This window comes from Phalacrocorax aristotelis, chromosome W (assembly GCF_949628215.1).
Source record: "Phalacrocorax aristotelis chromosome W, bGulAri2.1, whole genome shotgun sequence".
NCBI lineage: Eukaryota > Metazoa > Chordata > Aves > Suliformes > Phalacrocoracidae > Phalacrocorax > Phalacrocorax aristotelis.
Genome location: NC_134310.1, coordinates 27,429,221 through 27,447,210, shown reverse-complemented (window position 1 = coordinate 27,447,210; position 17,990 = coordinate 27,429,221). Strand labels below are relative to the sequence as shown.

At 41.6% G+C, this 17,990-nt stretch overlaps 1 protein-coding gene across 2 annotated transcripts in view; it reads right to left on the bottom strand.

Annotated features, from left to right (window-relative positions):
• The window catches only part of LOC142049850 (UPF0729 protein C18orf32 homolog), a 170,064-nt gene that overhangs the window by 70,817 nt on the left and 81,257 nt on the right, over positions 1-17,990 (bottom strand). The window contains exon 6 of one of the 2 annotated variants that reach the window (XR_012657842.1): positions 12,379-14,446. The exons of the other annotated variant lie outside the window; for it this stretch is intronic. The gene's annotated coding sequence lies outside the window, so the exon portion shown is untranslated. Of the gene's footprint in view, positions 1-12,378; positions 14,447-17,990 lie in introns of those variants that run through there. 2 annotated transcript variants of the gene reach the window in all.

The following is a 17,990-nucleotide window of genomic DNA, read 5'->3' as shown; positions in this document are numbered from 1 at the left end:
TCAAAATGCCTAGATAATATAAATATAATATAAATACATAAAAATATTGCTAGAAAAAATTATTTTGGCTTGCATAATTTTAATTTTGGCTTCAGATTTATCCATGTACCTCACTGCTGACTTCTGAATTGAGCTTCAATAGCTTATATTTATGGAACTGCTTCTCTTAGCAATTGGCATTCTTCGAATATCTGTCAACAATGATCCATCTTTTTATAGATTTATATATTATAGCTGTGTATTTCTATAGTTGTATGTATATATGTCTACAGATATATACCCAATGACTATATAATCTGTAATTATGAGCGTAAATTTGGTAAAGCCAGTGAAATAGTTCTTGTGCTCAAATACCTTGCTGAGACCAAACAGCACACATTCAGGCCAAGGGCATTGAGAGGTAAATGCCCTTGTTAAGTAGCAAATTCTAATTTTTACAGACAGGGGAAATAGAGGAAATAACATGCTTGCAGCTTGATGAAAATTATACAATGACTTGATATTACAAGAATAAAATTCCAGTGTCCTGATTTTTATCTTCATGATTTAACTGCTTGGCCTTGCTTCAAGGTTAATAAAACATGCTGGTTGCATGTGGTAACTTGTGTAAGATTCCCACTTAACTAACAATTTCAGATTATTTTGTAAGATGTATATACAGCATATATGTGTCTCTCTTTGTCTCGACTTGCTAATTGTAATTCTTTGTTTTCCTAAGTGGAGTTTAGGATGTAGGCAATCAATATCCATATTTCCCTTCTGTCAATATTCCTGAGGAACCCCCGTAATAAGGTAATGAATGTGAAACACTATCAGATCAACTTTAATTTTGATAGATACAAATACCATTAAATATTTTAGTATACAAGTTCACGGAGCCTGAAATTCTGCGTTAAAAGTGATGGTATCTTCAACCAACCTCAATAAGGGTGATTATGGGAAGTAAGAGAGTGGCCAAGAAGAAGAACGGGAAGGGGAGCTTGGCTGGGTGTCCAGGCAGTTGGAATGCCATCGTGCCCAGGCTCCGAGACAGCCTGGAGCTGCGGGCCAGCCTCGCTGGTGCCAGCCCAGGGTAAGGGTCAGTCACAGGGTCCTGCCGTCAGCTCTCCATGCTGCAGCTTGCAAGACAGCGTACATACCAAACAGCTTGCCAGCATTTGTGATTTTGCATAAAGTTCGCTGAGTAACGGTTGGGCAAACATGGAGTGAACATTGGGGATAGCGGAAATGTTTTTATGAAAAATATTATTATATTTGAATTATCTACTCAAAACCAGATAGCCTAAGGATTACTCTGCACAAGTGGTAGCTGCTGATGCTGAAGGCCTATAAAGCTTGTATACAATGTAGGGCTTTGTTGGTTAGGTGGGGCTTGTCAAATAGTTTCTGCAGAAGAGAGAGCTCCATGAAAATCTGGAGCACTTTTGAAAAGTGCGTGTAGTAGCCCTGGAGGCAGTGGTGCCAGGCGTCACCCTCGAGGGAAGTTCTGCTGCTCAAAATGGCTTTTTTAACACCTAGGTTGGTCTTGTACAGAATGAGAATTGCATTGTAGGTTATATTAAAGTTATATTAATTTATCTTTCTCAAGCATGGGCATAGACCTATTGTAGATGATAGCAGAGAAGGCAGTCATGGGCAGTTCTCAGTATTCCCTAATTGCATTCCCAGAGAGCAAATGCTTTACTCTTTATAGCTTGGCACTATTGCAAAATCCTTATGAACTGGAAAAGCCTAAAGGAATCCCTTGCCCTGTGGTAAAACATTTTTGGGTACTGAAGATGAAACATTTTGGAACTGAATGTGCATGCTAGAGACAAAATAAAAGGCCTCTAAATGTAACTTCTCATATTGGGATAAATGCAAATCTTTATGTAATTCATGCCATAAGGTAGGTTAATAACTGGCAAATCAGTATTTGGATCCAAAACTTTCTTAATACATGATATGTAATTTTAGTCTTTAATAGTCAAGTTGATGAGTGTTAGCACATGTTTCTATATAATTTCAATGTTAACTATCAATTTTTGTTGGAAGAAATCTCTTTATAAAAAAGTGTGTATATTCAGGCAGAGTTAGTAGTACCTAGTCAGCCTTTTTCTTCCCCCATAGTGTTGTATTTTTGTAGTCAGCGAATTTGATACACCAAAACCTTTCCCAACATAATTCCCTCCACCCTGGCCATCTACCCAAAAGACAAGCAACTTAACAGGTATTAGATGCATAAGAAGGACTTCAAATAGGATATCGTGTTGCAGCTCCATTTTGTTGGTTTGAATCCAACCATGGTGTCCGGTGACAGAAACTTGTTACTATCTGATGCCTCTGGAGCTGATTTCAGTTCAGAGACCAAAGCCAAAGGGCAGGTGCTAACATAAAACAACTCATCAGCACGGTCAGTAATTTATGTCCTGCTCTGAAGAGTGAGCAGGGAGACTGGATTATTTCAGCATTTTCTGTTAGTCAAGATAATGAAAAATTTTGCCCTGCTTTGCCTGTGGTATGCTTGTTCTAGGGATAGGACTTCATTCTTCAGGACTGACGTTTTTCTCAATGCTTTATCATTAAAAGTACCATTTTAATAATGTTCACATGGCTGGAGCTGCTATTGATACCTGTAGATAAGCTTATATAGCTCTTGCTGTAGTGAAATCTGGTTTTTCAATTACTCATAATTTTTTTTTTCAAACTTCAGTTGTTTGGGATGAATCTTTTCATGCTGAGTATCTTCCTTAGGCTGATCATTTTTAATTTTGTTTTGTTTTGGCACTGCTTTAATTAAAAACAGCTCTTCTGTTTTTGAGAATGAGGTTAGGGAAAAATGTTACTTAACTGATGCTGAATTCTTACATCTGTTTTATTGAGGCATTTTAAAGCCTTCATGCCTTGGAACAGGCTCTTGAGATGTGGGAAGGGGGGCTTAGGGGAGTGAAACCGTGGACAAAGATGTGCCATTTGCAGTTTACTAAATCTGGCCAAGTTACAAGGTCCTGAAACTTGCTGTTTGCATACATTGAGCAGAAACTTGTTGAAAAGCTGGCAGCAAAATTGTCTGAATGTAGAGTTTTCATGAAGCATGTTCCACAGAGCATCATGCCAGTGAGGCTTGGGATGCGGCACCCCTTGAAGTTTGTGAGCCTGTTCCATCCCTGCAGTTGCTTCAGCCAGTTGCTGGTGGACCAGGTTTCAAGCAAGAGAATTAACACTCAGAGATTTTCTCTTCCTTGGTAGAGGAAGGTAGTGTAGAGGAGGAAGTTATCTCACTGCATCACAAAAATAGGGACAGGCTGGGGTGGAACAAAAACCAACATGTCTGTTGCATGTGTGCATCAGGGAGAGGTGGTGGGGTTTGATGAGCGTGAGCAAGTCTTCTTATAAACATGGGTGGCAGCCAGCGCACTCCCAAACTGTAGCACTGAGTTTTCCAGCTGTACTTATATTTGGAGTTTTATTTAGTTGCTTTAAATGCTTTCCTGAAGGCTCTGGTAGAGAAGCTGGTTGGAACTGCTGCAGGTACCAGTGCTTCACAAGTTTGGAGTGAAACTTAGGCCTAGCAGGGAAGCAGTAGATCTGTGATGACTTTGCTGTGCTAGCTATTCCTTCTTAGTTTTGTCTGGGACAAGAAACAGGAGACTGGGATCTTTATCTGGCATGTACGTGCAGCAGGCTGGGGAAAGGAGCAAGCGGGCATTTATTTGGATAGAAGGAAGTGCATGAAGAGGCTGGGGAAGATGCTGAGGTTTAGCTGTCGAGATGTAATTCAGTGATGGGACGGAGGGAATAATGAAAACTGGGACCGGGAAGAGAAGTGCATCCTTGCAGAGCTGGGTCCAGCATGTCTGCTGTCAGTCCAGTTGTGGTTCAGGCAGTGAATTCACCCCCTACCTCATCCTGTTCCATTGTAAATGCTCAGTTGTTGCCTTGTTAAATAGAGAGATGATGAGTTTTGCTGTGGTAAAGTTGACCCTTGTTTCCTGAATACTGGACTGAACATAACCATTCTGGATTTGACCCCTTGAGTGGTAGCAAGAAGTAGCTCTGAATCCCTCCAACGAGGGATATGTCTTGTTGTGATATTTGCTGTGGAAACTGAGCTGTGTATGATCAATGAAGTGAGGGAACAGAAAGATGAAAATGGCCTTGTGTTTTAGGCAACTAAGTCCTGAAAAAAATGAGTTTTCCCTTTGCTCTTCTCTGCTTTTTTTTTTATGCTAGGCAGATAATTTTAAAGGGGGATTTTCCCAGGAGCCAGTTCCTCATGTTCTCATGCCTTGCTTAGGAAACAGGTTCATTTTTAGTTTGAGTTGAGTCACAACAAGTCAACAGGAGCAGTGTGTTAAACTAGTTAGAATTTTATATCACTTAGCTGTTCTGGAAAAGTCAGTTATTGGATGCCTTGATCTGTCTTAGCAACATTAAAGGTCGCTTCTGTCAATGGCAGTCTGAATTTCTTCTTCCCCCTTTCCCCTCTATGTTGGGATGAAGTTCTGAGAATATGGCTTCAAAAGCATTAGTTAATATCGGTACCCTGATTAGCGCTATTTAAAAATACTGGAATCAAAGAAGCAAAGACTGGTGGCAAAAAGGAAAATTTGAGTACTCTCATTTGTGATAGGATCATCTGAGGCATAGAAAATATGGATGCCCATGAGTATGTGTTTTGGTATCATCTGCATAAACAAGAGGAGGGAACTGAGGCACAGTGTGGATTTTTGCAGTTGCCTGAAATTGTGAATCTTGTGGCTCATGATTGGAACAGACCAACATTGCAATAGGAGGAGAATGATAAAGTGTTGCCAACTTTTATTACCGCTTATTTCAGTAACTGAACTTCACATTTTTAAGTTAGGTCTTATGTTGTGTTTGAAGTGCAGCAGAGCCCATTTGCATGGAATAGCAGCGAATTGCCCATAGGAGAAGCCCTTGTACTTGGAGAAAATTTACACTTAATGCGTGCATTAGAAACGTGTCTATAAAATGACGAGTACTTAATGATTCTGCCTTATTTATATGTTTATGGTTGATATAAATAACTGTTATAATTATATAAAATATCATTTATATATACATAAATAAAACCCAAAATTTATCTATCCATATTTAAAAAAAAATAATTAAAGCAATATTTGGCCTTTTTGCTATGGAGAGGAATTCATGCTGGCAGCCCAGTTCTGTTGAGTGGGATTTAAAAGGTTTCTCTTCCCTCTCTCTGAAAGGGAGGTTAATCAAAGTGTGCATAAATTTGTGATAACAAACGCTTGCAATTCTCTGAGTGCACAGTAAACCAAAAATAATTTGAGGACAAGGTTATCGGGTGCTGTGGTTTAGCCCCAGTCAGCAACCAACGTGTTCCTGTGCCCCCTGCTCTGGGTGTGCCTGCTCAAGCAGGGGGGTTGGATGGGATGAATCTGTGAATTTGTGAAATCAGTCTGATTTTTAGCACACTCGATTACTTCAATTCTCTCAGGTGTGCTTCTAGAAATGCTGTAAATACCATGAACTGTTGTAAAACATGAGGAAGAAGAGTTTCATGCATCACAGTGTATAGACAGCTGAAGTTAAGCTCTTCGAAGCAGTAGCTCTAGGCCAGGGTTTCTGAGCAAAGAGCATGCTAGTTATTTGCTCTAAGTCAAGAGCAAACTGGAATCACGATTTCCTGGATTGCAATCCACACAACCATGCTACCTCTGATGCAGAAATGTTTTCGCAAATGTTTCTCGGTTTGGATTTGGTTTGGAGGGGTTTTTGTTTTGTTGTGTTTTTTTCTCACACATGATTTAAGTGGCCCTTCTCTGGACCCCTTCCAGCCTGTCCACATCCTTTTTGTACAGCGGGGACCAGAACTGTACACAGTACTCCAGGTGTGGCCTGACAAGCGCTGAGTAGAGTGGGATAATGACTACTTTCTCTCTTCTGGTGATGCCCTTTTTGATGCAACCCAGCATCCTGTTGGCCTTCTTGGCTGCAGCAGCACGCTGTTCGCTCATGTTGAGCTTTCTGTCCACCAGGACCCCCAGGTCCCTTTCCACAGAGCTGCTCTCCAGCCAGGTGGATTCCAGTCTGTGCTGCACTCCCAGATTATGTTTTCCCAGGTGCAAGACCTTACACTTGTCCTTGTTGAACTTCATAAGGTTCTTGCTGGCCCACACTTCCAGCCTATCCAGATCTCCCTGCAGAGCAGCTCTCCCTTCTGGAGTGTCTACTTCCCCACTCAACTTGGTGTCATCAGCAAACTTCATCAGGCTACACTTGATGCCGGTATCCAGATCACTTATGAAGATATGGTATCAGATGCAATGAAAATCACTTGTGCTTTAGTTCTTCATAATCTATATTTACTGCTGCCTTAGATGTTGCAGCATGGAACAATCTTCTGGATTCTGAAAGTTTCATAAATAGGAAAGCAGTGTGTGGAGCTAGGACTTGATTTGAACAGATAGTAGTTTGTTCAAACATAAGTTAGATCTTTTCTGTTTGGTGGGGTTTTTGTGGTTGGGTTATCTTTCTGACATTTACCACTTTTTTTACCGAATTCTCTAGCCTCGTCTACTTGTGTTCTTTCAATTTTTGCAACAAGGGAGCAGGATTGTAATTTTGGAAACATTAAAATGACAGGAAAAGGTCAAGAAGATCTTTTGAAGATCTTCATGTCTACCAAAACTCTTATTACTGCCTTTTCAGTCTCAAAAGCAGCCTGGGACTGCACCTCAAGCTGGTGCACTTTTCAAAATAGTTTCAAAAGCATTAAAACTCATTGTCAGGATGCTAACGATGTATGGTAGGACCTGGGTTGTGTGTATGAGGGAACGAGGAAAGGATCTGCTCTGTTCCCAAGCTCTAGTGAGGAGAGAAATGAGCATACTCAAAAAGGCAATGCCAGCATTAATTGAAATTTAACACTGATGTTTAAACATCCTCTGTGTTAATTTAATGCTCTTTCCAGGGAGAGAGCTCAGAGGGTTTTCCTTCCAAGCCTTTACACTGAAGGTTGTGTTTTGTGGAAGAATTACAATTTGTTTAATAACTATCCCATGAAAGCTCACAAATCAATTATAGCTCACAGTTTGTTGATATACTAGTTTGTACCTGTTTCCACTTGGAAACTTCTAATCTTATTTCTTTTCCAATCACCATATGTCTCAGCTGAATTTCAACAACACCAGAGAAAACATCTAAGAGATACAAACAAGCATTCCTAAAACCATTAGTGTAACCAAGCCAATGAATAATTGTTTTAACCATCTTAGATGAGGAAGCCAAGAAGTCAATTTATCCCACAAATCTTGAAACCCTAAAGAAGTGTCATCTAGAGATACATCATGGAATAGTTGTGTTTTTTCCAAAGTGCATTCAGATCTGCTTCTATCTGCTTATCTTTATGGATATATGCACAGCAGCTGGTACTAATGATCATGCATACGTCCCCTTCTTTGGCAGTCAATAAATCTAATGCCATTTGATTTTGCAACACAACTTTACTAAGGGATGACACCTCCGCCTGCAAATTCTTTGTAGTCTTGAATCTTGATTGCAGTGAAGGTGGTCAGCAACACCTGGTAAGGTCCATTCCACTTCTCTCCCAGCAGATTACCTGAAAAATTCTTAACATAAACCCAATCTCCAGGGCTAAATGGGTGGATCGGATGATCTAACCCTTTGGCCCTGGTTCCCAAAACACTTTTATTAATCTTTTCCAATTGTTTTCCTAAGGATATAACATAATTTTGTAAGTAATGATCTCCCAACTGGTTCAGCTCCTCCCATTGGTATTTAGCCTGATATGGTCTTCCATATAGTATCTCAAAAGGGCTCAAATTTTCTTTAGCCCTAGGTTTTATGTGTATTCGGAGTAGTGCAATAGGTAGCGCTTGGTACCAATAGAGGCTTGCTTCCTGGCATATCTTTGCTATTTCTTGTTTTATCATGGGATTCATTTTTTCTACTTGTCCATTGGCTTGTGGTCCGTAAGGTGTATGTAATTGCCAATTGATTCCCAGTAGCTTGCTGACTTGCTGCACTATTCTGCACAAAAATGTGTGCCCTTGTCTGATGAAATTACCATAGGTACCCCAAATTGGGGTATTATTTCATTTAATAGTACCTTAGTAACCTCCCTCGCTTTATTTGTTCTACAAGAAAATGCTTCTGGCCATCCGGAAAAGGTGTCTGTGAGTACCAATAGGTATCTATACCCCCCTTTTCTTGGAAGTTCCAAGAAATCAATTTTCCAATTGTCCCCCGGTATATTTCCTTTCCCAATATTCCCCAATTGTACCCAGTTACCTGTATTAGGATTATTTTTCAAACATATTTTGAATTAAGGTTGGACTAGATGAGCCCTGAGGTCCCTTCCAACCTGTGGTTCTGTGATATTTCACACTGCTGAGTCACCTGCTGGAGTGTAGTATATACATTTCTCCCTATTAATTTCTGATTAAAAAAGTTATACAGGGAGTCTGCCCCCCCCAATGTGTTCTGTTATTACGTTCTTCTTTAACAATTCCCCATTTCTGTTTGGCAGGAATTATAATTTGGTTGTCACTCGAATGGGTCCATCCTCTGGAGGGAACCCACCCTCCCATTTCTTCTATTAATTATTTGTCGGCCATAGAATATTCAATATTTTCTTGCTCACCTAGGCTCTTACTTTTATTATCTGGAATTAAGGCTAAAATCTCTTGCATTCTCTCCGCTGCCTGCTTAGCCTCATAGTCAGCCAATCTATTACCTATCTCCTGTTCAGTGTTACCCTTTGGGTGTCCTCAACACTGCATGATGGCAACTTTGGTTGGCAATCGGACTGCTTCTAATAAGTGCAGAATTTCCTCAGCATGCTTAATCTGCCTTTCTTGTGCAGTTAGTAGCCCTCGTTCTTTCCAAATTGCTCCATGAGCATGGACAACTCCAAAGGCGTTTTTGGAATCTGTCCATATATTTATCTTTTTCCCTTTTGCCAGCTCCAGGGCCCTCATTAGGGCAATAATTTCAGCCTTTTGAGCTGATGTTCCAGCAGGTAGTGATTGAGATTTGATTATTTTGTTCGCTGTTGTCACCGTGTATCCGGCCTTTTGAGTACCTTGTTGGACAAAGCTGCTTCCGTCTGAACCAGGAATCTTGTGCATCTTCCAGAGGTGGTTCTTTCAAATATGATCTTCTAGAATATACAGTCTCTATGGTCTCTAAGCAATCGTGTGTAAATGACTCAGATGTCACCCCACTGAGGAAAGAAGCTGTGTTCGTAACATTAGTTACTTCATTATTAGTATTGTCTGGTTCAATTGAAATGGCCTGGTACTGTAGAAATCGGGATGGGGAAAGCCAGTGATTCCCTTTCTGTTCCAACACAGGTGATGCTGTGTGTGAAACCAGTACTGCGATCTTTTGGCCTGAGGTGAATTTCCAGGCCTCCTGAATATTCAGGACCACAGCCGCCACAGCTCACAGGCACCCTGGCCACCCCTTGCTTACTTTGTCAAGCTGTTTAGAAAAACAGGCCACAGCTCTTCTGTAGGGTCCTAGCCGCTGAGCTAGGACTCCCAGAGCTATACCTTGTCTTTCATGGGAAAACAGCCAGAAGGTTTAGTCACATCAGGTAGGCCCAGGGCCGGGGCCTTCATTAGGTCCTTTTAAGTGTCTTGAATGCATTTTGAGCTTCTTTGGACCAGACCAATCGAGTGGGGTTGTTTTTCAAAAGTTCATACAAAGGTTTTACTATTATTCCATAATTATAAATCCATAACCGGCACCAACCTGTCATTCCCAAAAAGGTCCTGAGTTCTTTTACCATCTGAGGGAGGGGGGTTCTGCAGATGGCTTCTTTTCGTTCTGTTCCTAATTCCCGTTGTCCTCCAGATAATTCATATCCAAGGTAGGTTACTTGTTGCCACACCATCTGAGCTTTCTGTTGAGAGGCTCGATACCCATTTAGTCCCCAAAAGTTCAACAAACTGATAGTCCATTGTATACAGTCAGGTTTTGTTTCAGTTGCTATTAATAAGTCGTCCACATACTGTAAAAGGACTCCTTCCCTGGAGGGAGGATCCCACGTTTGAAGTTCTCATCCTAATAGATTTCCAAAGATTGTTGGACTGTTTTTAAAACCTTGGGGTAACACTGTCCAGGTAAGCTGGGTTTTCCTGCCAGTGGTAGGGCTTTCCGATTCAAATGCAAATAAATTTTTACTTTCTTTGGCTAAAGGCAAACAGAAGAATGCGGTTTTTTAAATCTAATACTGTAAACCATACTTGATTATCCCATAATTTAGTAAGTAAGGTATAAGGATTAGCTACCACAGGGTGTAGGTCTTCAATAATCTTGTTCACTTCTCTTAAATCTTGTACTACCCACTAAGTTCCATCTGGCTTTTTTACCAGTAATATGGGGGTATTATATTCTGATTCGCATTCTGTTAATAGCCTGTACTATCAAAAGTTATTAATTGGTCCTTCTATTCCCTTTCAGTCTCCTGACTTCTAACTTCTTTTTTTCCAACTTCACATTTTTAAGTTAGGTCTTATGTTGTGTTTGAAGTGCAGCAGAGCCCATTTGCATGGAATAGCAGCGAATTGCCCATAGGAGAAGCCCTTGTACTTGGAGAAAATTTGCACTTAATGCGTGCATTAGAAATGTGTCTATAAAATGACGAGTACTTAATGATTCTGCCTTATTTATATGTTTATGGTTGATATAAATAACTGTTATAATTATATAAAATATCATTTATATATACATAAATAAAACCCAAAATTTATCTATCCATATTTAAAAAAAAATAATTAAAGCAATATTTGGCCTTTTTGCTATGGAGAGGAATTCATGCTGGCAGCCAAGTTCTGTTGAGTGGGATTTAAAAGGTTTCTCTTCCCTCTCTCTGAAAGGGAGGTTAATCAAAGTGTGCATAAATTTGTGATAACAAACGCTTGCAATTCTCTGAGTGCACAGTAAACCAAAAATAATTTGAGGACAAGGTTATCAGGTGCTGTGGTTTAGCCCCAGTCAGCAACCAACGTGTTCCTGTGCCCCCTGCTCTGGGTGTGCCTGCTCAAGCAGGGGGGTTGGATGGGATGAATCTGTGAATTTGTGAAATCAGTCTGATTTTTAGCACACTCGATTACTTCAATTCTCTCAGGTGTGCTTCTAGAAATGCTGTAAATACCATGAACTGTTGTAAAACATGAGGAAGAAGAGTTTCATGCATCACAGTGTATAGACAGCTGAAGTTAAGCTCTTCGAAGCAGTAGCTCTAGGCCAGGGTTTCTGAGCAAAGAGCATGCTAGTTATTTGCTCTAAGTCAAGAGCAAACTGGAATCACGATTTCCTGGATTGCAATCCACACAACCATGCTACCTCTGATGCAGAAATGTTTTCGCAAATGTTTCTCGGTTTGGAGGGGTTTTTGTTTTGTTGTGTTTTTTTCTCACACATGATTTAAGTATTTGAATCCGTAACATTTTAAGTTATAGGTCAGGAAGAGATGTACTGCTTAAACAATATTCTTCCTTAAAATCATCAAATGCCTTTTAATTACTTCTAGGTTTTGTGAGTTACCTGACCTTTTGCCCACTACTAAGTTAGCCGGTGTAAATGCTGATAATTAGATCAGGCCAGACTCAGGTTCCACACTATTCAATACAACCTCATTAACCTCCACCCCCCCTTCCCATCCTTTGATAAAATACACAGCTATCATTTAGTCCATGGCTTTGGGCTCCATCTGTTCTGGTGGTCACTCAGGACAGGAGAGGTGGTGTGTTGAGTGGAGTTACTGGGCACCAAAACCAGCTCAGGTTGGGTCACTGCTGCACTCGCACTGCTTCTTGAAAGGCTTGTCCTCCATTGGTTCGGGTGGTTCCTGCTGCAGTAGTTCCTATAACATGCAACTCAAATCCCAGGTTACAAAAATTTAAAGGTATATTCATTACAATCTCCACCCCTGGTCCATTTGGACCATCAGGTTTAACATTGTAATGAACTCCTCCCCTTGCCCCTGCTCTGGTTTGGACTTACCCACAGACTGTAGTCCTTTAGGGTTGTACCTGCTCCAAGTGGAGCCTTACCCAGGAGCCACAGTCTCTCCAGGGGCACACCTGCTGCAGCATAGACTTATCCAGAGCCACAGTCGCTTTGAGGTGCGCCTGTTCCAGCATGGCCTTCTGCATGGGCCTCAGTGCTTTCAGAGCTATACCTGCTCCAGCATGGCCTTACCCACAGCTGCAGTCCCTCCAGAAGTAAACTGGTTCCAACACAGCCTTGCCCATGGCTGCAGTCCCTCCAGAAGTAAACTGGCTCCAACACAGCCTTGCCCATGGCTGCAGTCCCTCCAGAAGTAAACTGGCTCCAACACAGCCTTGCCCATGGCTGCAGTCCCTCCAGAAGTAAACTGGCTCCAACACAGCCTTGCCCATGGCTGCAGTCCCTCCAGAAGTAAACTGGCTCCAACACAGCCTTGCCCATGGCTGTAGTCCCTCCAAAGCCTGCTCCAACATGGCTTTTCCCATGGCTGCAGTCCCTCCAGAAGTAAACCTGCTCCGTTGTGGGCTTATCCATGGCCATGCACTTTGAGGTGCTCCGGCATGACCTCATGCACAGCCACTGATGCTTCAAGGTGTACCTGCTGCAGCATGGACTTATCTACAGCCACAGACACTTCGAGGTGTACCTTCTCCAAGATGGATTTATCCTTGGGCCACAATTACCTCAGAGGTATACCTGCTGTGGCACAGACGTAACCAAGGCCACAGATGTTTCGAGATATACCTGCTCTGGCATGGGCTTATACACAGCCACAGATGCTTTGTGGTGTCCTGCTCCCACATGGACTCATCATGGTCACAGTCCCTTTGACTCGAGTTCACACTGGAGTTCCAGCCTGTCCAGTACAGCAGCACAGAAACAGCAGCGGGGCCCTGGCCATCTGCCAGCCCAGGCGCCTGGCCATGGCTGTTATCAGAATGTTCCTAGGCCCGGCAGGGTAAGGTGATAAGCAGTACAGCGGTACAGAAAGCAGCAAAAGCAAAAAGCGCCACTAATGAGCACTAGATTTTAAGGCATACAGTAGAGCAGACAAGCCCCATAGCAAGCACAGAAGCCTGCCAATTAATAGCTAAACAGCAATAACCGCTATAAATTCCATCTAGCACATTCCAATCAAATCTGTTGTTATCTCAAACCTTTCGTGCCCCACGTTGGGTGCCAAAATGGACTGTCGTGGTTTAGCCCCAGTCAGCAACCAAGCACCACGCAGCTGCTCGCTCACTCCCCCTGACAATGGGATGGGGGAGAGAATCGGAAGGGTAAACGTGAGGCAACTCATGGGTTGAGATAAAGGCAGTTTAATAGGGAAAGCAAAAGCTGCGTGCTGAAGCAAAGCAAAACAAGGAATTCATTCACCACTTCCCATGGGCAGGCAGGTGTTCAGCCATCTCCAGGAAAGCAGGGCTCCATCACACGTAACAGTTACTTGGGAAGACAAACACCATTACTCCGAACATCCCCCCCTTCCTTCTTCTTCCCCCAGCTTTATATACTGAGCATGACATCATATGGTATGGAATAGCCCTTTGGTCAGTTGGGGTCAGCTGTCCCAGCTGTGTCCCCTCCCGGCTTCTTGTGCACCCGGCAGAGCATGGGGAGCTGAAAAAGCCCTTGACTAGTGTAAACGCTTCTTAGCAACAACCAAAACACCTCTGCATTATCACCACTGTTTCCAGCACAAATCCAAAACATAGCCCCATACTAGCTACTACGAAGAAAATTAACTCTATCCCAACTGAAACCAGGACACCTTTAAAGGTGTCCTTAAAGGTGACCTTCCAACCTAAACCATTTTATGATTCTACAATTCTATCTGCTTCCACGGCAAATTCATCTCATCCAGAAGCAAGGCTGAGCTAGGAACGGCTCCCAGTCCCTCTCCAAAAACATGTTGTTTTGCAATCCACTACCCACATCCATCCCAAGCAAAGCAGGGAAGGCCTACGTGTACCGATTATTAGTTTAGCCGCCAGCAAAAAAAAAAAAAAAGAAAAAAAGAAATGTTTTTCTATCAAAATAAAAACAGCGGTTTGGAAAAAATGCTTTTTAGCTATCAAAAAAAAAAAAATTCAGAAGCTTATCATTACCAAGGCTGAGAATACAACAATAATGTCGCCAGTCCTGAGCTGATGAATGAAAAGGTTGACTTTGTGACATGCTACAGCATCCAAAACAGCTGGATCACTTTGAGAGGAAACAAATTTCAGAGTCTAGTACACTTTTCCTTCATCTCAATCATTCATTTATTTGTTTTTTTCTGACAAACCATACAAGTGGAATAGCAAATGTGAGGAGATATCACAAAATCCTTTTCTGTTTTCGTAAGATTCAGTGTGAAGAAATAAACAAAGAGGTTACTCTATTTTATTAAGTAATTGGGGGCGGGGAAATCTGCTTTCAGTACCCTTATATAACTCTGAAAGAAAAAAAACAGAAAAAGTCTAAATTCATGCAGCTCCAGTTCATGAGTTATTCTAATTTTCTTTCTATTCAAAACCCAATCAGAGCACACTTAACCGCAGAAACATTCCACTCAACTTGTAGAATCTGTTCAAATTAAATCTGCTCTGTCATAAACACAACCAGAGTCCTGATATCTGGGGTAACCCCTCAGCTACAGTCACCCTTAATTTATCAGCACAAGGATAAAGCTTCAGAACAAAATTATTTTCTCCACCAAGGGCCAAATGTAGAGTTTTCTGAAACTCAAGCATTTCTAAAAGGTCACAAGAACTACCAGGAACCTCTTTTAACTTCAAAGAAAATACTGCTTATTTATATTGAGAGACTATAGAATGGGGGGTGGGTGGGTGTGTGTGTTCTTTTATTTTTTTTTTTAGTGAAAGCTATCAGTCACATAGAATAACTTTAAATGGAATTTATGCTGATCAACTTCCTTTAAAAACTGTTTGCTTGCAGATAAGGAGGAAACGAGAAATAATGAACTCATGTATCAATTACATGTCAAAATTCTTTAGCTATTTATTTCAGAAAACCAGAACTACTGCATGATGTTTTGAGTTTCTGTGGGTTTTTTTATCCCCTTCCCAAGTGTCTCATAAAACAGACAAAAAAAATCCACAGAACTCAGATAAAGCTCATGTCCCAAGTAAATGGGCTTCATAGAGCAATGTACCAAAGCATACACGGGTCTTTTTTTTTTTTTTCCACCCTCTGGATTTTCTCATTTGGAGATTTCAGTAGTTATTCTCACTTAATTTTTTCCTCTTTTTCTCTCTCTCCTTCCCACTGGAGGATATATTCCCATATCAGGTAGACAAGCTAACAGATACCATTCATGTGTCTCTCTTAAGACGCACTTTCAGGAGGGAACAATCTGGTATAGACTGAATTCTAGAAATCACAGCAATCGTTTCTCTCCTGCATTTGGGTTCTTTCCTTATTAAAAGTAGCTGTCCTTGTGTGCTGGTTTTGACTGAGAAGGGGTTAATTCTCCTCCCTGTGGGGTGGTCGGCTACCTTTCCAGCTTCTCCTGTGCTCTGCTGCATCAACGGGAGGCTGGGAGGGGCAGGGCCACGGCGGGGGCGGCTAAGCCTGGCTGGCCAATGGCATGTTCATTCCGTACCATGTGACACCATGACCAGTATATTAAGGGGTTGCAGTTTGCGGCTCGGGAGAGGCATGGCGTTGGGTTGGCAGGTGGTGAGTGGCTGCGTTGCATGTGGTTTGTTTCAGCGGTTCATTCCCCTCCCCCCTCCCTTCCCCCCCACCCCGGGTTTTCACACCTCTCGTTGTTCTCCTTTACGTTGCATTTTTGTTGTTGTTTCTTTTAATTTTAATTATTAAACTGCTCTTATCCCAACCCACGAGCGTTACCCTTCTGATTCTCTTCCCCATCTACCAGTGGGGGAGTGAGCGAGCGACTGTGTGGGGCTGAGCTGCCAGCTAAACCACGACACCTTGGTATCACATTTCTTAGAGAGAGACACAAAGCAAGTGCCTGTTTCTTTAAACAGATGGAATAATAGGTCCAGGTTCTTGCATGTTACACCCAAGTTAAAACTGACTTCTGGCAACAAACCTTATAAATACCCATTAAGTCTCTAAAGCAAAGACATATCATATCCGTGATTATCTTAAATTATGAATTCTTCAGAGAATGACGACTCAAGCTCCAAAATGCAAAACTCCTAGATGCTGCAATAACATAAATGGGTGCATGTATTTAACAAACATTTTAGTATCTACATTTTAATGAGAAGCAGTTGATACGTCAATGGATTCCTTCCAAAAGCAATGATAATGATGCTATGATTCTATGATACCAAATCATTTCAACAAATGCTTTTAAATTAAACAACGATGTACAGTTTGTATTGTAGTTATCTTTAGACAACAACTCATTAAAATTAAACAACAAAAACTCTAATAAGTCAGTGACACTTTCCATCTTAATCCCTTTTGTCAGGCCGATAGCAGTGATCCTGTGCTCCTCTTTAAGAGACCTATGGCTCTGGGAGTACTGCTTTAAAGCAGCACTGCATTTAGACTTAAAAGAAGTAGAGCTTTAGAAGAAATTGTTAGAATAGCTAATTCTTCCAGGATACAAACTGGAAAGGATATCACCTTTCTTCTGGTCTTCCATCAAGAACATAATTTTTTATTGATTTATTTTATTTATTAATTGTGGTGGCAGACTTGTAAATTCCATCAGAGCTATCGGCCTTCAGGCATTTGGGGCAGGAGAACCGCACCAGACCATCTATCTGCATATCACGCCCTTGCAAGGTTTTGTCCACTTGAACTGGACCAAGATTTCACCTTGCCCTTTTGCAGATGCTTATTTCAAATATATCACAATGCTGATACTGCACTTTAAAAGTTCCAAATATCTGAAAAAGAGGACTACGGTCAAAAGCGTAATCTTTAACAAAAAATATGAGATGATCTTCGTGGTAGAAGCAGGAAAAGAGCACACACAAGCAGTCAATTAAGGCAGCCTGCCTGAGCAATAACTCTTCCAACTGCAACAGCTTGAACACTTGCCATTACTTGCACCCACAGATGAGTGTGAGCACTAAATGGTACCATGTAGCAAACAGATGCCACACCATGACACACCACTAGGTTTCAAAGTAGATTTCCTCTGAGCTACAAAGAAAATGCTGGAGTCTGAAGCAGACCAAAATGTGAAGATCATAATAGCAAGGTCATCTGTCAGTCATAGCCTGTGGGGAAAATACAAAAGCCAACATACTCTTGTCTACTCCTGCAGACTCAATTAAAGCGACAAAGCAGTTCGCAGGAGTCTGATGCTACCAGCAGCTTATCTAAGCTGGTCAGGGGAGTGGTATTAGTGTAACTACTAGTGTAGCTACTGTTTCCAAATGATGCAATCACCCCCCACAGAACAAGAACTATGGGCCCATTAAAACCTTAGCTCCCCAGTATCCTGGCATCTGCTTTTTCCATTCAAAACCATGTGGATGGCCTTCTATCAGCATCATCTACTACAAACTTCAACAATCTACCTATGTGACACCACCCTGCTGCCGCTGGCTTCTCTCCAACACCAAGTACTGCTCACAACTGCTTTCTGCGCTCACCACATCATTCAGCTTTGTTCTCTGCCTGCAAGAGAGAGGTCTGTGAAAGAGGACCCAGGATGAAGCACAGAGGCATTATATAGGAAAACCTCAGCTAGAAACTCCAATTAACACTCTGAAGGCACATGCTGTTGTAAACACTTTTAACTACTCCATGAAATGCAGCTATTTCTATATCTTAGCACATGGCGGCTGAGAGCTCATAAATTATTTCACACCTACAGAGCAAACAGCCTGAACAGCCAGAAACAAAACTCTGAATTTCAACTCACACCACTAGACCAAGCACCCTCCCTGTTTAAATATTTTCCTGAACTTTCACCCAGCCAGGGCTGTCTACTCCGAGTAGTAAAAGGTCAAAAGGTAACTCATTTTCTAATTTAGGAGAGTTGC